General features: G+C 58.3%; 1 long non-coding RNA gene across 2 annotated transcripts in view; it reads left to right on the top strand.

The window, feature by feature from the left end:
- LOC148108539 (uncharacterized) overlaps window positions 1–8,870 on the top strand; it is an 88,485-nt gene extending 79,615 nt beyond the window's left edge. For both annotated transcript variants that reach the window (XR_015727258.1, XR_015727257.1), the window contains 2 exons: window positions 6,368–6,596; window positions 7,041–8,870. This is a non-coding gene — a long non-coding RNA (uncharacterized LOC148108539). The remainder of the gene's footprint in view (window positions 1–6,367; window positions 6,597–7,040) is intronic.
- Window positions 8,871–22,099: the final 13,229 nt, after the last annotated feature.

Below are 22,099 nucleotides of genomic sequence, written 5' to 3'. Positions count from 1 at the left end.
CAAGCCCTTTACCCCATCAGCTGATGGCAATGCTGATCTCATCCAGAAGCACCGTCCCAGACACACCCAGATATCCGCACACCCCGTGACCCAGTCACGTGGACGCAGGAAATGAACAACCACGCGGGCTTGCCGTACGTGGGTGTGCAGACGTGTGTGAGCACATCCACTCCCCTGGGGGTGGTGTTTGCACTTGACTGTAGCTGGGCGGATAAGTGTGTCCTGGGAGCCGTGTCTGCACACTTCTGTGCCCGTGGGCTCACCCTGCATAGGCAGGGGCTCACCTGTGGGCCCCCGTGTAGCCACGCCGCGTCTCTGGGGACGGCTGGTGATTGGTGTGATTCCTGCTGCTTGGCTCTGGTGAGGCTCTGGTGGCCTGGCCATCTCTGGGTGGGCTCCATGACAGTGGGCCCGCGCTCAGGGTCAACCCAGCTTGACGGCCGTCCTGCCGCACCTGCCAGGATGCCGGCTCAGACGGGGCTTTGGCATGGCCTGGAGGCCCCAGGAGCCTCCCTCCCTGCCCTAGCCATCAGAGCAGTGGGGGCACAGACGCGAAGGACTCACGGGTGCCCAGGGACCTGGAGCCACATCCCTAGCCCCTCGAGGAGGGCTGGCAGCCCACGGCAATCCCCGGCGCCCACCCTGGCCCTTTGCCAAGGAGTGAACCAAGGCCCTGCCAGGGAGGGCAGTGGCCTATCTACCCACCAGCTCCCTGTGTTAAATTTGCTGCCGATGCGTGAGAGTGCTCAGTGCTGGGCTGAGGCTCCGAGCGTGTGGCCAGCAGTGCCTCCCAGCCAGCAGCCCTTCTTGGTATGGGGGTGGGACGGCACCCAGAACCGACCCTCTCCCACGGAGACACTGCCTCCCCATCCCGGTCAGAAGAGGCAGCAGCAGCGGTGAGCAAGTAGCCTTCCGGAGCTCCAGCGCCAGGATCAGACAAGCCCAGGTTTAAATCCGGGCCAGGGGGCTTTGGGCCATTTGCTTCCCCGTTCTGTGCCTCAGTTTCCCATTCCTGCCTTGGGGCCTGGGAGAGGCATCGGTGAACAGGTGCTATGTGGTGTGAGCTCCATATGGCCGCCAGGTGGAGGCTCTGGCTCCCTGCTGGCCCTGCCTCCTCCCAGCACCCGGGGCCGATCCAGATTGTTCCCCGGGCTCCAGACTGACCTGTCTTCCATCACATCTCAGTGAGATAGTCTTGTCCCTTCTGGGAGGGCAGGGCTCCTTGTCACCTGTCATGTGTCCACTCTCTCTAAAGAAGTACGTGCTGGGAGCCAGGCCTGGGGAGGTCACACAGTCCGACAAGGGGCACGGCGGGGAGGTGACCCGAGGCCGCAGGGCTCCCGGGCTGTGCTCGCCCCCAGCTGTGGCACCCGCTGTGCCCCGAGCCCCAGGTGTCATGGCACTAAGTAGGTGCTCACTTAGCGGGCTGCTCGTGTGTGAGCGGCTGTGTTTGCACGGACATCGGAGGCCAAATCCGTTAGTTCATATCGCGGTGAGAATTTGTGGTAACATCGAGATTCTTCCGTCGTTTGTCAACAACCAGGTAGAAAATAAAAACTGCACGCGTACGTGTCAGGATCCGTACCGGAGACCTGCGTGGGAGGCCGGGGAGGGACTGGTCAGGTTGGGAGTGGCGCTCAAGTTGACTTTGGAAGGAATGGGGATTCCTCCAGCCCCCACCCCCAGCAAAGGGCACCCCCAGGGGAGGGATGCGGTGGTGCGGGGCAGGCGAGGTCAGAGGTGGAGCCAGGCCCCGGGGGTCCTCCCCTGCCCCAGGTAGGAGCAGAGCCGTGGGGCTCTGGGAGGAGGAGCCCTGGCCTTGGCGCCCTAACCAGCACTGTTCCCGCTCATGTACTCCATCTCGGGTGGGTTTCTGTCTCCTGCTTCCATTCGGAACCTGCTGGCCCAGACGGCCCTGTTGCACGGGGCTGTCCCCCAAATCCAAAGTGGAAACAGATGGGTGTGTTCACGCACAGGGAACCTCACACCAGCAGGTGGCCATGGGCCGCATTCACGTCCAAAGCCCCGTTTCTGGGGGAGAAGAATGCAAAGGACATCCCGGTCGGAAAGGGCAGCTTCAGGCCATCTTTGTGCCAGAGGTAAACTCACTGAAGGCTGGGGCTGTCTCCCCTTCATCTCCCAGCCCTGAGCAAATAGGACCCGAGTCGAAATGGGCCAAGCGGACGAGGGCAGCCTGACAAACACCCCCAATCTCCCAGAGGTGCTGAGAGGGAAAGGAGTTTATTCGATATGTCGTGTTCGTATCAGGCTCAGGGCGACCTCTGGAACCCTAGCCCTGGCTGGAAACAGAGCTTTGGGATGATTCTCTGGGGATAGTTTTCACAGACACCTGATCCCTGAGGACCTGACCCCGCGAGATGGAGGCGGGTGTCCTGGGTGGAGGCCTGGCTTCCACTCCTCATGCGGTGGCCGTCACCCAGAGGGAGACATGTCTGAGCTCTGAGCCATTGGTCCCAGACAGCCCGGGGGGGGGGGTTGTGCTGTTACTCAGCGTTCTCCAGAGAGACAGAACCAGGCCGATGTGCAGAGAGGACTGGCACACAAGGTCATAGAGCCTGACAAGTCCTGATCCGCAGTGGGGAACAGCAGGTGGAGGCCCAGAAGAGCCAATGTGCAAATAAAGTGTGAAGGTAGCCACTGGAGAATTCACTCTTACTCAGGGAGGGCTAGCCTCTCTCACTTTCTCTCTCTAAACAAACCAACAACAACAAAGACATGCCTTCAACTGATTTGATGAGGCTCACCCACACCATTGTGAGCCGTCTGCTCTACTCAGTCCACAGATTCAAGTGTTAATCTCATCCAGAAACACCCTCACAGAAACAGCCAGAATACCGTTTGACCAGATATGTGGGCACCCATGGCTCAGTCAAGTGGGTCCTTGACATTAGCTGGCGCGTCGGTCTTGATGTGTCTGCCCGCACCTCCCTCCCCGGGGAAACAAAGGCCTCTTCCCGGGCCCTTCCTCCCCAGGGCTGGGTCCACACCACATACCGAGGGCTCCCCTGCCCGCCTCGCACAACCACACAAAGTGCTTTCTGATGAGGGCGACCCTGGACCTTTGGAGGCTGCCCGCACCCTGCCGTGAGTGCTTCTGCAGCCCCAGGGCCCGCGAAGACAGGAGCTCATGGGTCTCCCCCGGCGGCTACCTGGGCACGTGTAGACGGAAATCCCAAGCTCTCACAAGGTGCCGGCTGGGAGCTAGCCTGCTGGTGGGGGCGGGCGGGGGTGGCTGGCCCCTGGTTTGGGGCGGAGTCCTTCTGGAGAGCAGGCCAGGCAGACAGAGCCAGCTGTGAAGTGTTTCCACTGGTCCAGTCCACTTCTCCCCATGCCCACACCACTGCCTGGGCCCCAGGGGCTCCCCATGAGTACGTCTTGGAGTCCTTGCGGGGCCCTGGCCGACACGCCTGCCCCCCACGTCTCCACCTGACAACCGGAGCATCGTTCCGAAGTTCACACCTCTTTCTCCAAAACGACCCTCCGCCCCTCCTCCAAAGCCTTCCATGGCTCCCCAGTGCTCTCAGATAAAACCCAGATTGTACATGTGACTGGCCAGGCACCATGGGACCTGGCCGTGCCCGGCACCCCCACTTGGCTGCCTAGCGGGGCAGAGCTGCTTGCTGCTCGCGGTGAGCCATGCCCTCTCCGCGCCTCCGCTCAGGCTGTTCCTGCGCCTGCTGCACCCTTCCCTGCTCCCCTGACCCACCCTGCTCATCCTTTAGGACTGGCACTTCCTCTGAGAAGCCTTCCCGGACTCCACAGGCCACTTAGGGCCCCTGCTCTGAACTCAGGCTGCCCCTAACACATCGCTGTGACCCCCACGTCCCTCCTCCCAGAGTGTGAACTCTGCTTGGGCAGGGCCTGCACCGTGGACCGTCCATCCCGGAGACAGCACATCACGGACGTGCGAGGGACCAGCCGACGTGAGCCCCGCGCTCCGAGCGGAGCAGCTCACGCGGTGAGTGAGAGCAGGCACGGAGGCTTCTGTCATCGTGGGCCGTGGTCCCAGATCTGCTCATACCACACGTTCAAGACCCTCGGCTTTGGACCTGGAGGTGGCTGGTTTCCAGGCACCCAAGAAAGGACAGGACGCAGGAATTACGGACCGGCCTCTGGGCTTGTCAAATCTGGCCGCACAGGTGTGCTGGCTGAGTCACGGGCTGGCAGAGCCCTCTTGGTGCACCTGTAGAATGCACAACTGGATGGGGGTGGGGGGCCACACTCCCCTCCCCCCGCTGTGCAGACACCTTCTAAGGACATCCCGAGTTCTCTTCTAGAAGACGTGGCTGCCCCCCCCCCCCGCCCGGTGGCCCAGGCCTCCCCAGGGGCCACATTCCGCGGGGCATGGTCTTGGGCCCCGCTGGGCTCTGTGTGGAGCACGGGGGTGGGCAGGGCTGTGGGGTGACAGGCCCGCGTGCAGACGTTGTCCGGGCAGTGCCAGCCTCGAAGCGTGGGGTCCTTGCTCAGGGATCGCTGTGTGACTGTCCTCAAACCCAGCAGCTTACCAACCACAGAAATGTTGCGTCTGCCAAGTCCGGAGGCCGGAATCTGCAATCAAGGTGCTGCAGGCTGTGTTCCTGGGGAGACCCGTTGCAGAGGACGCTTCCTGCCGCTCCCGGCTTCTGGGGGTGCCGGTGACGCCAGGCGCTCCTCGGCTGCGGCTGCACCCCGTCTCTGCCTCTGTGGGCACATGCCCTTCTCCCCGTGTGTCCCTGCGTGGCCATCGTCTTGGGAGGACTCCAGTCCTATCGGCTTGGGCCTTTGCTGTGTATGTCTGCCATGAATGACCTTATTTCCAAACCCTGCCACATGGGAGGTGTGTGGAGCCTGTGGTTAAGACCAACCTTATCTTTTTGGAGGAGGGATAGAATTCAACCCATAACAAGTGATTTTAAGGGTCAAAGATATCATGTTCGTAAAAGGCCTTGCCCCCCGGCCTGGCTCACTGTCGGTGGCCCCCAGGAGGAATTAGAATCCCAAGTGTGGGCTCTGGCCCCTCAGCAGGCCATGTGGCTTTACCTCCTGATGGAGGGAGTGCCCGGCTTCTTCCGAGTGGCTTGGCCCTTGCCCCTTGCCCCGGCACCAGGACAAAGGCTGGGCGGCCCACATGGCCCTACTCTTGGGTCAGCTCCCAGAGTGCCATCTGGGGGGAGGCCCTGCCCATGGGCGGCTGTCCCCCGTGGACGCTTCAGGGCCCCAGCAGGAGCTGGGAAGCAGCTCTGGAGGCAGGAAAGTTCCAAAGCACCATCTTTGCAGGAGCAGTGCTGCCTGCAGTCTGGCCTGACCGACAGGCCGTGGAGGGGTGATGGGGTTTGAGGGTGACTGCTTCCCACAGAGTAAGCCCATTGAGCTAAGCCTTCCCCAGTCCAGAAGAACAAAGCCCAGGCCCCTTTTATCTTGGCTGCTGAAGTCCTGGAGGGGGGAGCACACAAAGGCTTCCTCCACCCCCTTGACCTCCTGGCCCACTCTTTTCTTCCCTTTATCATGCATTTTAATAGGGTCAGACCAAGATGGATGACCCCCACACCAGGAGAGGCCTAGGCCTGTCCTCCAGCTCCCGCACTCCTGCGGGCTGCCAGGAGGAAGCGACACACAGAGGGCTGAAGGCAACTTGCCCAGTCCCTGATGTGGGCACCCCCTGTGGGCACCAGGCGGCAGCCTCGACCTGAGTTCTAGCTGCCTTCTCCCCTCTCCCGTGGTCAGCGAGGCCACATGTGGGCTCCACTGTGATGTGGGAGGGATGCAGGGGACCCCGCACCCCAGCTCCCACTCTGGCCGGAAGGGCAAGAGGTGGCCTCCACATTCACAGGTGAGCCTCCTCTCTGTCTTTCGCCCATCCGAGCGCTCATTTACCTTCATCACCCCCTCCTTTCCCTCGCGGCCCACCGATTCACTTCCTGTGCGCCGAAGCCACCGGCCACGCGGTGTATGTCCCCCCGGCGCGGGCTCACTGCCTTTCCAACAGCCCAAGGATGTGGACATCATCCTCCCATTTTCCAGAAGCAGAGACTGGGCTGCTGGGCCTCTGGGGGAGCGACAAGGTCGGGAGGGTCTTTGTCCCAGCAAGGGGCCCTCCCTGACCCCTGGCCCCCTGGAGCTCGCCCCCCCCCCCGTGGGGGCACTGAGCCACAGCAGGCCCACTAGGGACCAGCTCCCTCCTTCGGGCCTCTGGGAAGCGGGGCTTGGAACTGGGCTCTCGAGTCCGCAGGTCCACTCCGCCTTTGCTCAGGTACAGAAAGTGTTTTGGAAAAGACGCGGTCTCCCTCCAGGGGGTCAATTCACAAATTAGCCTTAAAATATAAACGTGGGGCTTGACATTTCCCCTAACAAGAGGATTGCTGGTCAGCTGCTCTGGCCGGCTTTGCCTTCCTGGGGCAGCTCTGTTCACAACAGCCAAAGATGGGACCGGCCCGAAGCCCACCGGCCGATGGACGGCTAGCAGAAGGTGCGTGTCCACACCATGGAATATTGCTCAGCCTTAAGAAGGAGTGAAGCGCTGACCCCCGCGGCCGTGCGATGAACGTCAGGAGCGTTCTCGAAGCGAAATAAGCCAGAACCAGAAGGCCACCTATTGCGTGAGTCCGTGTACCTGAGATGTCCCCAACAAGCAAATCCACAGAGATGAAAAGCAGATGGGTGGTTGTGGGGCGGCTGGGGAGGGGGGACTGCAAATGGCACGGGGTTTCATTTTAGGGTGATGGCAATGTTCTGGAATTAGTGGTGGTGTTTGCACGGCTCTGCCGATACACTAAGAGCCACTGAGCTGTATTCTCTAAAAGCATGACGTTTATACATTCATTATACCTCAATTCAAAAGATACCTAAATAAATAAATAAAGAAAGCCGTAGAGGGGAGCTGTGGTCAGCCAGGGACTAGTGGGAAAGCCAGAGTATTAATAATGGCTGTTTTTTCATGATGGGATTATTAGCATTTTTATTTTGTCTCTTATCCTTTACCTTTGTACAGTTTTCCAGACTTTCTCAAATGAATTACTCTTTTGTTGTTGTTCTTTAAAAAGGAAACAACTTAAAAATCAGCGCCACGGGGGCACCTGGGTGGCTCAGTCGTGAAGTGTCTGCCTTCAGCTCAGGGCGTGATCCCAGGGTCCAGGGATCGAGCCCCGCATCGGGCTCCTCCACTATGAGCCTGCTTCTCCCTCTCCCACTCCCCCTGCTGTGTTCCCTCTCTCGCTGGCTGTCTCTCTCTCTCTGTCAAATAAATAAATAAATAAATAAAATCTTTAAAAAACAAAAATCTGCACCACGTAGGATCAAATGCGTGTAGAGGGCCCCTCTTGGGCAGACGGCTTGACGAGTCGAGGACCATGTCTTACGAAAACGCACACGTGTGCACTGCACTCTACAGTTGGCTGACACCTTTCCCTGGCATCGTAGCTGGCTCTGGCCTGCCTCTCTGTGTCACCTTGGGAGAACTCTCTAGGCTCGACCACCGTCCCCTCGACCACCGTCCCCTCAGACTCAGCCGGGACGCGTCCCCAGCCGTGCACGCCGTAAATCCTGTCACCGGGCAAGGGGAGCCAAGGTCGGCAGGGCCCGACTACTCTGTGCTGAGCCGGCCCCTCGCAGGGGAGCCGGTGGGGACCCCAGCGGAGCTACAAGGCCCCGGGAAGCCTACACTTAGGAGCACCAAAAGTCATGGAAAGAGACACTGACAGGTCACCAAGAGCTGAGTCAGGGAAAGGGATCAAGACTGGACACGCCGGGGTGACCGGGCGGCCTGAGGCTGGGGCCACCTGGGTCAACAGGGCCACAGACGGAATGCAGAGGACACAGATTCTTAAAGAGAAGCAGTAGGGGCACAATGATATGGGGGTTTGCCAGGAAGCCCCCGAAACTTGATGCCACATCCCTCACCTGCAAAGGCTGCTTCTCAGGCCCCGGACCTAACTCCGTAGTCGGGATTTTGTATTTATTTTCTTCGAGAGGCTTGCAAAGTGTGGATGCCCCTGCCTCGCAAAGCTTGGGCCTGCCCTGATGTGGACATCTGTCCGAGCCCCCGAGGGGGACTCCTGGCTGAGGGGGGCAGGGGCGGGCCGTGGGCAGGACCCCTGCAGCCCGCGGCTCACCCCCTGCCCCTCTCCCTGCAGCGGGACCCTGAGGCTCCCGGCCCGTTCCTGAGCCTCACTGGCCCCTCCTGGTCCCTGGGGCTCCATTCCTGCGGCTCCTTCAGCAGGAAACAAGCTTCCTCGGAGACTCCACTACCTTCCTTGAGAGCCCCCCCACCCCCGCCTTGGCCCCTGGCCTCCCGTTCACCATCTATCACTGTAAATACCAAACCAGAAACCCTGCAGGTAGGACACCTCTGCCCTGGTCACTGCCGTGTCCCCACTGTGCCACCGCATAGAAGTTCAACCACCTTTCTCTAAACAGACACCAGAGTCCAGGAACGAATAAAACCAGACCTTGCCCATCCACGTCACCCAAACGAGCCCCTGGTGTAGGTCTGAAGCCACAGGAGACCGAAGGGGCGGAGAGCCTCCTGCTGGCGGCGTCCTCATGCCCGAGCCTCCCCGGCCTCTGCGGTGAGCTTCGTGGCCCGAGCGCGGCGTGGGCCCTGCAGGAAGGCCCCATCCTGGCTCCGATTTCCTTCCCACGCTCAGCGGAGTCCCTGCCCTGCCCTCCTACCTGCCTCTCCCCCGCCCCACTGCCCATTTGGGGCACCCAGCTGGAGCCCATCGTGGGGCTGCAGGCCACCCCGGGCTTGGCAGAAGGGGTAACTGTCCCCCACTGGGCACCCCATCCCAGCCGAGCCCCACGGCCAGACAGGCCTGCTGCCTTACTTTTGACTTGTCATTGTCGATAACGCCCTATTAAAAGTTGAAAATACATTTTCTTCCTGCCGATCCTTTTCCTTTTCATTTAGCAAACATTGATTTTTCCCCTCCTGCAGATGGAATAGAAATGAAATCACACACGTCTCTTTGGGGTGATTTAGTTGTCAGAGCCGGAGGCAGTGGGCAGGCGCGAGACTCCTCCTGTCACCTCGTCCACGGTCAGTCCCCTGGTGACGTGGGACAGTCATTCAGCTGTTCTCCTCCATGCGAGCACCTGCTAGAAAATGGGACCTGCTGCCCCTGTCCTGGGAGAGCAGGAGGCCCGACCTGCCATCCAGGGGAGACTCCTGGGAGGCTCAGAGGAAAGCTTCTGTGAAAAACCAAGTTCAAGGTTGTGTCAACACCAAGCACCATGAAGTGGCAATTATCCAATTAACTTGATTAGTGTAGACAGAACTGCCAGCGTCTGCTCTGCATACCCACTTCCTCCTGTCTCCCAGGCTCGGACAGCTGCAGCAGAACGAGAACGAATATTGGAAAGGAGAGCCTGGGCCTCCAGCCACACCCTGACTGTCCCTCTCTGTGCCTTGATCTCCCTGACTCTGGTTGGAGGTGGGGGGTGATAAAGCCTCCCTGGCAAGTGCATGGTGAGGATTTATGGGCTCCCTGCAGTGAGAGTTCTGGGGAGACCAGGGGAGCAGATGCTTAAAAGGAGGGCACAAGGGCAGGGTGTGGGTAGACCCACTGGCATCCAGGGCCTGACGCTTCCATCAGGGTCAGTATGGGCAAGCTAACCTGTGCCTCGGTTTCTTCATCTGTTACATAGGGATTCTAATAGCCTTGGTCTCAGAGATGCACAGCACAGGGTGAAGGTGCTGACAGTGACGGCAGTGGTGATGGTGGTGATGAGGGTGCTGTTGATGGTGATGGTTGTGGTGATGGTGATGGTGATAGTTGTGATGATGGTGATGATGGTAATGACGATGGTGATAATGATGATGATGGTCATGCTGGTGATAGTGGTGATGCTGGTCATGATGATGATGATGGTGGTGATGATGATGGTGATGATGTTGATGGTGATGGTTGTGGTGATGGTGATGGTGGTGATGATGGTGATGATGATGATGGTGATGATGGTGGTGGTGGTGATGGTGATTGATGGTGCTGTTGATGGTGATGATTGTGGTGATGGTGGTAGTGATGGTGGTAATGATGCTGTTGATGGTGATGATGGTGACGGTGATGATGCTGGTGGTGATGATGATGGTGGTAGTAGTGATGGTGTTGATGGTGGTGATAATGACAGTGATGTTGGTAATCATGATGATGGTGGTGATGGTCATGATGATGGTGATGACGATGGTGATGATGATGATGATGGTGGTGATGATGATGGTGGTGATGATGATGATGATGATGTTGATGGTGATGGTGATGATGGTGATGGTGGTGATGATGATGGTGATGATGTTGATGGTGATGGTGGTGATGATGATGGTGATGATGTTGATGGTGATGGTGGTGATGATGATGGTGATGTTGATGGTGATGATGGTGATGCTGGTGATGATGATGATGATGGTGGTGATGATGATGGTGATGATGTTGATGTTGATGGTGATGGTGATGGTGGTGGTGATGGTGATGGTGATGGTGATGATGGTGGTCGTGATGGTGGTGATGATGCTATTGATGGTGATGCTGGTGACGGTGATGATGCTGTTGGTGATGATGATGGTGGTAGTAGTGATGGTGTTGGTGGTGGCGATAATGACAGCGAAGTTGGTAATCATGATGATGGAGCTTGTGATGGTAAAGATGATGATGATGATGTTGCTGGAGATGATAAAACCCCTTTCTCGTGGGCTCTCTGTATGGCCAACCAAAGAAACAGCCTTGCCAAACAGCCCCTCCAGAGTGATCCATCCCCCACTGAAAGGCGGAGGCTAATTCCTCTCCCCTTGAATTTGGGCTGGCTCCACAGCTTGCTTGACCAATAGGACCTAGTGAAAATAATGTCACGTGACTTCCAAGTCTAGGTCACATGAAATCTTGCAGCCTTCTTGACCCACAGGCCTCTTAGGACATTCTGAGCACCCTAAGTTTTGACATAAGGTGTCCCTCTGTCCTGAGACACCATCCTGGAGAGGCCACATGTAGGCAATCTGAGTGACAGTCCCAGCTGAGCCTAGCCTTTGAGTTATGCTGCCTAAGAACCACACATGGGAGTAAAGCCATCTTAGACTCTGCCTGGCTGTCAGCTCAATGCCACCAAGTGAACCCAGCCAAAGCCACGTGGAACAGAAGGGTTGCCGAGTGGGACCCCCAATGGCCTACCTGACTCATGCATTGTGAAAGATAGTGAGACACTACGTTCGGGGGTAGTGCAGCAATAGCCAGCTGGAGCGAAGGGTCTGGATGGTTCTGGTGTGAGTCACATTCCAGAGGAGCACGTGTCTACAGGTGTCACAGACCTAGGTCCCCTGTCCTTGTCCTGATATGGGGTCCACTTTAGACGAAGAGCAGTTCAGCCCTCTGACTTCTCAGCAAGGGGGCAGGCAGGTGTATTTTGAAGCTGGTGGTCACAGAGCTGTAAAATGTCACAGAAGGAAGGCCCCGTATGGGCCTGGAAAGAGCTCAGCTCAGTGCGAAACAGGAATGGCCCCCAGGCCCTAGGGGGGCACCACCAGTGACCCCAAGCACGCCCACTCAAGAGCAGGGCAGCCCTGGAGGACATGCCGAAGGGTGCCACCCCAGAAGCCCCTGGTGGGCCCCCATGCTGACCACAGCCTGGCACTTTCTCCTGCCGGGCCCTGTGAAAGAGGGAGCCCCTGGGTGGTCCTGGGTTTGCTGCCTGGGAGGAAAAAGGGAGAGGGTAGTGAGGAGGGAGCAGGACTATGTGCCAGGACAGAGGGGAGGAGGTGCCAACACCCACGAACACAGACCATGGTCAGCCCTGTGCTTGCAGAGCCTCAGAACTGGCTTGGGGGAGGCGACTTCCTTTCCCACCCGTTTAATAGATGAGAGTTTCAGGGGCTGTACCAAAGTCACAGTCCTGGGTCAGGATTTGATCTGGGTCTACCTGACCCCCAGCCTGTGTCCCTTTCCCCAGGGCCAGCTTACCACAAGTCCGAGGGTTTACACATTAAGGGCGAGGGGGCCATTTCTGAGATTTTCTTCCATGGAAGGCCCCAGGTTTTGGCCACAGTGAGGAAATAAGCAAAAGCCCACCCCTTAGGTAAAGTTCGGAGTCCTCTGATCAGATAGGCCCAGCACGCATCAGTAACGGTATTTTATTTTGGGGGCTTGGGGAGAAAACGCAGCCAAGTGCTAGGTGGCCAGTAGAGCCCGCGGCTTGCTGTTTGGGAATGAGGGTATCTTTTTAACACGTACAACCCCCTGCTTGTTCCTGACCTCAGGAGGATGCAAGTCTGTTTTTACTGTTAGGGTGATGTTGGCTATACATCGGTTATTTTTTCTGTATCGTTTAAAAGGAAGCTCTACACCCAAGGTGGGGCTTGAACTCACGGCCCTGAGATCAAGAGCCACGTGGTCCACCAACGGAGCCAGCCACGGGCCCCATTCGTTGCTAATTTTTTACAGATTCTCTTTTGCAATTTGAGAAACTTTGCTTCTATAATTTGCTACCTAATTTTCTGAGAGTTTCCATCACGAATGGATGACGAATTTTGTTAAATGCTTTTCTGAATCTTTTGAAATAATCATATTTTTATATGAGTTTTCTCCTTTCATCTGTTAATAGCATGAGTTCTGTTGGCTGTCTCTCAAATGTTAAACCAACTTTGTGCTCCTGAGTTACAGTTCAGTTGGTCGCTGGGTATCCCTTTTCTATATCGTTGGATTTAATTTGTTAAAAATTTGAAAAGAATTTATATAAAATCTCTGAAAAAACATTTTTAATAAAATCTTTGATAAAAGATTTGAATGACGGAATTCTTCAGTGAAACCATCTGGCCTGGGGTTTTGAGAGGATATTTTATAATAAATTCGATTTCTTTTATAGCTATAGGGCTGATCAGATTTTCTATTCCTTCTTGTGTCAATTCCGTAAGGTCTCTCTTCCAAGAAATGTGTTGATTTTGTCCACATTGTCCTATTTCTTGGCATAATGTTGTCTACAGCACTCTCTCATTAGTATTGGTAGGGCCTGTGCTGATAACCTCTCTCTAATCCTCACACTGGTGATTTTTGCACTTTTAATTTTTTTCCTGATGATCCTCCCCAGGGGTCTGTCAATTTCTTTGATATTCTCAAAGACCCGGTTTTTGGCTTTGTTCATTTTCTCTGTGGTCTGTTTCTATGTCATTGACTTCTGCTCTTTATTTCCTTCCTTTTTACTTACTTTGGATTTAGTTTGCTTTTTTTTCTTTCTTTCTTTTTTTTTTTTTTAAGATTTTATTTATTTATTCGACAGAGATAGAGACAGCCAGCGAGAGAGGGAACACAAGCAGGGGGAGTGGGCGAGGAAGAAGCAGGCTCACAGCAGAGGAGCCTGATGTGGGGCTCGATCCCATCACGCGGGGATCACGCCCTGAGCCGAAGGCAGATGCTTAACCGCTGTGCCACCCAGGTGCCCCTGCTTTTTTTTGTTTTTCTTAAATCATCTTAACATGAAACCTTTGGTTGCTGATTTTAGGCCTTTCTTTTTTCCAAAATAAGCATTTAGAGCTATAAGTTTCCCTCCCAGCACTGCTTTAGCTGCATCCATGAATTTGGATGTATGGGGTCATTTTGGGATTATAAATGTATTGCCTGCAGCCTGGACCCAGGAGTCCCACCCGTGATCCTAGTTCCAGGCTCTGGGAAAGAAGTCGGCCATGATGCCGTGAGTTCTTTGGGCCACTGTGGAGAGGACGGGGTCACCTGCTAGGTGTCTCTCATGTGTGCATTTTTACACCCACCCCACCCATCTCAGACCTCACCACCCTCCTCCTCAGAAGCCGTCCTGCCACCTCTGCTGTGGCCACTGTCACCACCGGCCGCATGACTCCGTTCATGTCATTGTTTCAGGTCACTGGTCACGCCGCCTTGTGCCTGAGTCTGTTCCTCTCTCTGGACCTGTCTCCTCGTGGGTCAAGGCAATGTCTTGGCCTTCCTGGTTGCCATCAGTCTGTTCTTCTTTGACCTCAGAAGTCTGTCTTGCCTCCCCACCTAGGCTGTGGGTCATTACTGTGGCCTGATAATCAGGAAAACGGACTCCTCTTGTCCTCAGAGCCAGCCTTGCAGAGGCCCTAATGTCCCATTTCACAGATGAGGAGTGGAGGCTCAGACAGGCGGGGGGGTCTCGTCCAAGCTCCCAGGCACAGGGCTCAGGGGGGGCGGGAAATCCAACAGAGACCTCTCTGCTGCCACAAGCTGTGACATCCCCCACGGACTGGACGCGCTCTTGGTGACCTTCCGCGCCGTTGGCTTGCGGCAGCTGTGGAAGCGGCACGTGTCCTCTCGTTCCAGCTGGGGATGCCGGCGGGGGCAGGCGCGGGCCCTCTGCGTCAGAGGGGATGTCTCCTCCAGAAAAGTCCCCACCAAGGGCTGCGAGCCAGCCGCCGAGGTAGCTGAGAGGTGTGGGCGCCCGGCTCACCAGAGAAGAGCTGGCCTCCTGCCTCCCACACAGGTGATCTGGGGGGTCTCCGGGAGTTCCCGGGTCCTCTTCCAACAGTCGAATTTTATTTTTTTTTAAAGCAAGATGTATGAAGTGTGTGTTCGGTATGTGCACCGTGCCAGGGTCTTTGGCGCTACGACCGCCCTGGAGGGGTACCGCTGCCCCCCTTCTCAGGCAAGGAGACCGGGGCTCAGAGCCAGGACGCAGAGCCAGGCCTGCCAGGCCTCTCAGGACGAGCCACAGCTCCCTGCAGCCTGCCCTGGAGCGGCCCGGAGAGTGTGGGTAACTACCGCACAGAGGTGCTGCCCTTTGGGTTCCATGTTGGGGGGAAGAAGCCAAAAGGGACCTGCGGGTGTCGCCCTGGGCCAGCGGAGGCCAGCCACAGCCCCGTGGGGACACCAGAGGCCAGCCCAGGACTTCCTGGCAGCCCCAGGCAAAGACCCTGGAACGCCCCGGGGGGGGGGGGAGGCGCGGCTACAGTACTTTCAGGCACCTTTCATCCCGGGACCCAGCACGCCCAGTGCCCATCGCAGGGTCTGCTTTCACAAGACGTGAGGCTCAGATCTGCACCCTCAGTGAGCACCACTGATCCAGGCACAGCAGCGACACTCAGTGGGTAGCACGTACCTACTGTGCGCCGGACCCCTGCGCTGCGGCTCTGAGCTCACACGCGCTCCCAGAAGGGTCGTGAGGCCCTCGATTTGAGGGGGAGGAAACAGGGTCAGGGTGGCCAAGGTGCTCGCCTGAGCCCCGGTGGCCTGTGAGTTGGCAGAACAGGGATTCAACCATGGGCCCAGCTCTCTCTGTGCCCCCCACCGGGGGCCCCCCAACAACAGGGTGGAGGGCTGCCTGACCCACAGGAGAGCTGCCGTCTGTCCGGGCACCTTTGCCTGCCTCCAGGTCAGAGAGGCCCGAAAGCCGGCTTAGCTAGGAGCTTGGCTGTAAATGCAGACGTCCCGGGAGCCGCTCGGGGCTGGTGGTCTGGCCGGAGGGAGGAGAGCCAGCACTAATTCCCCTTCAGAGGGCCGAAGGGGGTAATCGCAGGAGCGACACGGCTGAGAAATCCTGTTAGTCCCTTGCTTAGCTCCCTCGTGTGGAATGGCTCCTAGACAAAGCCGCTCCTGGGGCGGCCGTGCGACGAAGAGCTCAGGCATTCAGGGAGGGCAGGCGTCTTGGACCCCAACAGGCACTAATCCCCTACAAGCTTGCAAGAAGGGGAGTTAAAGGCAGCGGGGGCGGAGGGGGGGCAGCCTCACTCAACTCCAGCATCTGCTGGAAGCTTCTGGCCTTGGGCAAACCCCTCCTTTCTTCTGGGCCTCAAGTTCCACTTTCAGTGGTCTGGGGGCATCTTGCTCGCTAGTTCTCTGGAAGGCGGTCTGGGCAAGGTGAGGCCACAGGCTCTTCTTGGGGCTCAGGCTGGTGGGGGCCCAGCCCCTGAGCTACGCTGGGGTGGAGTTGGGGGTGGGGTATGCAGCAGTCCCCCAACCTCCTGCACGGGCCAGCTCAGCCCGGCTTTGCCCCTGGGCACCAGGCTCCCGACAGCGCCCTAGCAGAGCTATGGTGTAAGGCAAGGTCCCTGCCGTCTCGAAGCCTGGCTCCTCCTTGCCAAATGGGGCCAACAATGGCATTTATCTCTGCGAGGGTAGTAGCAGCCAGGCCCCTGCCACCTGAGGGCCGGTGCCCCTGGGCTCAGACTCACCAGACTCCCTGGCCCCTTTCCACAGCACCTTGGCTGGGTGCGCAAAGCCCTTCCAAACCTGAGCCACCCCATGACTCCCTACGGAGCATCTGCTGCCACCATCCCCTGCAATTGTCCCCACCCCACCCACCCAAGTGCGGTCTGACCTCCCTACCCGGAGGCTTTGCCCTCCCATGTCCCCTGGCCAGACCTGGCCTACCTCCAGGCCCTTGGAGCACTGCGCCTGGACACCCGGCCAGAGGGCCCGAGAATGCCTTCTGGGTGTCTCTGACCCTCATCTCTTTCTCCTTGATCTTGGGTCCTGCCCCCTCCCTGGGTGGCCACGGGCTGGTACCGTGGGATCTGGCTCATGGGACATGTGTCACACCTGGGTGTCACCTGGAGCTGGAGGGAAGAGGGTCCTGGGCTGTGTTCTCCCTCGTTGCCCCCCACCCCACTCACAGGAGGCCCTGCTGAGGGAGGGTGGCATTTGCGGGGTGCTGGGGTCCAGGGCGCCGTCCTGTGGCTCAGAACTTCTGGCCGAGCCCAACCATTCACTGTGTTGGCAACACACAGCTGGGAACAAAAGCCAAGTGCCTCTGCGTCAGCTTTGAAAACCACTGAAATGATCTCACTTGTCGTTCTGTGGTCCAAATATTTTGGCCATTTAGACACAACCTTCCGTGCTTGTGAAATTAAGTGTGTTATTAATCCTGCCTGGCCCAGTGACAGGTGGGCAGATCAGATAAATACGCTCGCAGCCAATCAAGGGGAGGGTAATCGTGTTCTTATCCGTACAAAGTCGACACGGATGAGGCCGTGAGGCTGTCACATGGGGGCCACGGGGGTGGGGGCGGGCTGGGGGCTCTGAGGGGGGGACACAGGACCCGCGCTGGGGTTTCAGACACGTTTCAGACAGGCCTTTGTTGACCCTACTTTTTTCTGATTGTAAAGAAATAAAGGGTCATGACGGAACAGGAGGAAAAGTACAAAGGAGGCTGTGAACACTCCCCAGCTCCATCACTAGGCTCAGAGCTGTGAGCAGGCGCGGAGGCTGGGGGGTTCCTTCCCGACTTCTGTGTTTGCGTTTATAACTGGGGTCCTTCCGTATGGAACTTTAAACTGCTGTTTTTCACTTGGCAATACGTTACTTCGAGCACACGTGTGTAATTAGCAGGTCAACCCCAAGGCTGTGAGGCAGCATGCCACCTCCCCTCGACCCCTGGCCTTCCTCTGAGACTGCGTCCTTAGGACCCCGCACGGCCTGGGGGACACCGGGCTCGGCCTCGGGCAAGGTTCCTGCTCTGCTCCAGGTCCCGCCCAGGTGCTGATGACCGGGGCATCCCCAGGAGAGAGTTCTGGAACCCCACACCGGTGGGGAGGCGGGCTTATTTTACGGAGGAGGGAAGCGAGGTTGGGGGAGCGGAACGATGGGACACCTCACTGAGTCTGAACCCCAGGAAGCGACACCAGTCAGACTCTCAGGGTGATAGCATTCCCGCCAGCTAATGTTTCTCTGATCAGTGAGCTGAGAGGACCAGCAGCTGGGCTGTGGCGTGCCAGCCAGCAACTTGGGACCGGCAGTCCCGGGCGTGGGTCATGTGGTGCAGGGACAGCCAGCTCCCCCAGGAGCTCTCAGCCGCACCGTCTGCGCACGGGTGTTGCGGTGTGCGGTCGGCAAGAGCTCGCCTCACTGCTGCTGTCCCTGTGCCCTCCAGCCGGCTCGGAACGGCCCCAAGGGCTCATGGGGAGGCCCTTCAGTCTGTCCCCTCCTGCCTTTCCTGGAGTCAGGCTTCTCTAGAGCTGAGACCCAGGAGCCCAGCCAGCAAGGCACAGCTGGTGGGGAAAAGCCCTGAACCAGCTCAGCTCGAAGGGGCCCGAGCCCCATCCATGGGCAGACTGCACTAGAATGGACCTGGAATACCAGGGACCAGCATATAAACTGTGTCACAATCTGGAAATTTCTGCCACGTGGCTTCCACTGGGCAATGCTGCGGCCTGGCCTTGGGCACGTTGCCTTTCCAGACAACTGCTGGGCTCTCGGCTGAGAGGTGCCCTGACCGAAGGTGTGTGGGGAACTGCGCCCCAGCCAGGCCTGATAATCCTATTCGCTGCCCCGTTTATTCAGTGCTAGCCCGGGGCAGGCCTGGACTGGTGGCTTTCCAGACATTATCTCCTTTGACCCACGCTTGAACCCCACAGGGCCAGTCCTATCACCCCCCCTCAGCTGGGGTTCCCTCCTGTTTCAGGTGTCTGTGACTCTGCCGTGACGGGGTGGCCCCTCAGGAGTAGGGGGTGGTGGGCAGGTTCGGGGGCCCCCAGCTGGCCCTACCTGGGGTGTGGCCCCTTCCCTGTCTTCCACCTACCCTCCCACACCAGGGTTGTTGAGGAAATGTAACTGAGCAAAATGTTAGACTCCATCCTTTCTGCAGGTTTCTCTTGGTTCCAGCTGCTGTATTCATCTCTCCAGTCTCCAGCAGTGGGAGTGGGGGTGAGGGTGAGGAGATGGTCCTTTCCAGAGGCACGTTAGAGTGTGTGTTGGCTGGCTTACTTCTCCATGAAAATACTTTATGACGGTAAAGAAAATCTTTTTAGGGGGAAAAAATAGTCAAATGTCATTCAGTGCATCTGAAGCCTGCTGGTCCCGGGCAGCTGTCCAGCCTGTGCATGGGACCGGTGACCCCCTGGGTCTCCATTTCCATCCCTCCTGAGGTTCCATTGCCCCAAGGTGGGTGGGGACCCTGCTGCTTACATCCTGGGGAAGAGGGTGAGGAAAGGGGGCCAGGGCGGCACCAGGGGAGGGCAGCCAGCCCATTCCATGAGTGCCCACTGGGTGCGGGGCACTGGCAGGGTCTGTGGGTGAAGTGGAAGGAGCCCGAAGTACAGGGGTCCACTGCTTGAGAGAGGCCCGGGGACTCACCACGTGGACAGCAGGGACTCCTGTCCAGTCCGGTATTTATTGGTGGAGATAGGAGCCCCACACATGACCAGCACTGCTTACAAAGCAGGAGGCTGGGAATATCAGGGGCAGGGGGGCCTTAGCAGGAGCCAGGTCTCCCCGAAAGGGGTAAAGTGAAGGTCTGTGCCAGCAGCGGGGGAAACACGTGCTGTGTGTCCTGCGGCTCATCAGCGATGCTCAGGCCTGCTGCTTACCTTTCCCGTCCTCAGTCCAGCCTCCTCTCCCTGGGTGGCGGGGTGCTAAGGCCAGGTGCAGACCCCAGGCACTGCAAGCAGTTGGGTCTGGGCCCCTCCTCCTGGGCGACCTCATTTCCAGGACAGCCCTGCCCCTCCCGCCGGTGTCTCAGCTCGGAAGCTCCTCCTCCGGGGAGCTGGGACCCTCATTAGTGGGACAAAGGCCAATTGTCACCATGAGCCGGTAAGGGTAATTCGTAGGCCTGGGGACGGGGCTCCCTGACGAGGCTGGGGGCTGCCCTCGGGACCAGGTCGGGTAGGGTGAGGGAGGGTGGTGGTGGAGGGGGGTAATCCTCTTTTGGGCATTTCCCAAAGCAAACCCTAAAAAGCTTCATGTGAATAAATGCCTCTGGGTATTCGAGGGGCCTTGACTCCCCCAACCCCCATGCTGAAGGCGCATTGCTGGGGTAGATAAGCTGACGTCCTGGGAGGAGAGGATGCTTCTCTGAGTCTAGAAGGACCAGGCCTGGAGACAGAAATGGGGATCCTGAGAACCCACCCCCAGGGCTAGGAGGGGGTGCTTTTTCCTTCCCTCCCTCCCTCCCTCCCTCCCTCTCTCTGTGACCATTTCCAGCTCCCACGGGAGGGGGGGGGAATAGAAAGCTGGTGATCCTGGGTCCCTGGCCTTGGGAACATCAAAGACATAGACACATGGAGGCACATGGGGTACAGGTTGCCATGGGGCACAGAGAAGCCCTAGCTAGACTTGGGGGGGTGTGCTGGGGGAGGGTGGTCGTCAAACTGCCCAGAGGGGCCCCTCGGAGTGGGGCCTTCATTTGTACTATGGGCTGGCCAGCTGTGGGCCACGGTCCAGAAGAGCCGTCCTGCCCTGCCGGCTGGCCTGGGGGGTGTGGCTTGTGGGAAGGGCTGGGTGCTGGCCCGCTGGAGGAGGGGAGGGCCTGGCCGGTTTTCTTAGGAGTTTGGACTTTATCCCTCGGCAGTGGGGAGCATGAAAGAGTTTTGAAGCAGGGAGTGACTGACTTGGGGGCAGCGGACAGAGGATGCTGCTCTCTGCTGGGTGGAGGCTGGGGACAGGCTGACAAGTCGGGGTCTCCAGCCAGAGAGCGTGGGGCCCGGGCCTGCGGTGGCCTCCTCCGCGGAGACCCTGAGCCTCAGCCTGAAGCCAGGCCGGGCCCCCCAACGCCCCCCCTCCCCGCCGACGTATGCCATGAGCCAAGGGCCGGTCTTTGCCCCCACGTGCTGGCAGTCTGCGGGCGGGAGCCTCGGCTCTCGGCACAGTGTCTCCGGATGCGAGCACCAAGGAGCATTAGGGCAAACTCCTTGGTTACTTTTCCCATTCTTCAGTGCAAAATGACTCCTTTTTATGGCCGCTATCAATAAGGCTCCCGCTCCCTGTTGCCGCAGTGGCCACATATATAATATTTAAACCACATTGGTGGGTGACAGAGACGTACGGATATTTTTAATCCCAACAGGCTATTACGGTTCATATCATGTCTGTCAAATAAATATTATGAATCATTCCCCGTTATCTTTATGGGGGCAAGTTGACTCCATCAGTGAGATTGGGCACGGCGGCTCTCCCTGAATATTTATCCGCCTCTTCTGTATAGGTATGTGTGTAGAGGGAGATTCATGGAGCAATTGTCGATAATGAATGCCCCCGATAAAACACACTGCCTTCTTGCGGATGGGCGGCGTCTGGAGAGGGCACGGGGGGCGGAGCCGGGGAGGGGGTGCTGGCCTCCGGCAGGCGGTCAAGGCTGGCACCAGGCTGGGATTCTGGGCGCGGGCCCCTCCTCGGCTCCCGTGGCAGATTCCTGTGGCTCCCGTGATCGATTTTGCTGCGCACAGGTTCTCCTCATGTGCCAGGAAGGGTCCGTGGCTGGCGGTTCTTCTCTTCCACTTTATCAGGGACCACAGATCAGAGAGGGTCACGTGAGGGCTGGTGGCCCAGCCAGGCGGTGGCCTCCCCTCCCGGGACCCAGCCTAGCACCCAGTCTTCCCGTTTTGCTGTCTGGCCCTTCGCTCTGGAGTCTGGCCTTGCCTGGCCTCCGCCCTGCCCAGCTGACCCCCCACACTGTGTGGAGCGGGGTGCTGGAGCCGTTTGCTCAAGGCGGGGTCCAAGGCCAGTGGTTGTCCCGAGGCTTCCCCTATGAGTCTTGGGCCCCTGGTGCCAAAGCCACCGCACAGCCCAGAGCCAGTCACTGCTCCCTCAGCCTCAGTGTCTCCGTCTGTGAGATGGGGAAACAGAGTCTCCGTCTGCTGGGTCAGGTGGTTGGAAGGAGGGCAGTGCCTGGCAGTGCGAACAGACCTGGCACCAAGAGGCTCCTAGGAAGCATCCGTGTTCTCTCCTGACTCGGAACTCTTGGAAGCATGGGCCCCCTCCAGCCTCCTGGCTGCCCCCCTCCCCCCAGGCAGCTCCTTCCAGGAGCATCTCTTCGGAGGGCCCTGGAGGGAACCCGCCGTTCTCCGACATCCTGGTCCTTCTCCACTAGCTGGCCCCTATCCCCTTAGGCCTTAGGCTCACTTGAATGGCTTCGCCCAAACTGCCCTTAGCTTCCTGGAGGTCTGGAACTGGGCTCCCTCCCGTGATGGAAGTAAGTGGCTGCCTGCAGGACTGGGTGCACAGGGCCGGCTGACCTCTGAGGCCAGGAGCTGCTAACAGGTGTGGTGGGGGCACTGCAGAGCTGCAGGCATTTCACAGGGGGCCAGAGCCAGCCTCTTTTCCTCTCCCATGCCCCTTCCTCTCCCCTCCCCTCCCCTCCCCTCCCCTCCCCTCCCCTCCCCTCCCCTTCCCTTCCTTCCATCTCCCCTCCTCTCCCCTTT

Source organism: Ursus americanus, chromosome 18 (assembly GCF_024610735.1).
Source record: "Ursus americanus isolate L20-20 chromosome 18, mUrsAme1.1.p, whole genome shotgun sequence".
Taxonomy (NCBI): Eukaryota; Metazoa; Chordata; class Mammalia; order Carnivora; family Ursidae; genus Ursus; species Ursus americanus.
Note: the sequence above shows the minus strand (reverse complement) of the source record. Positions and strands in the feature narration are given on the sequence as shown.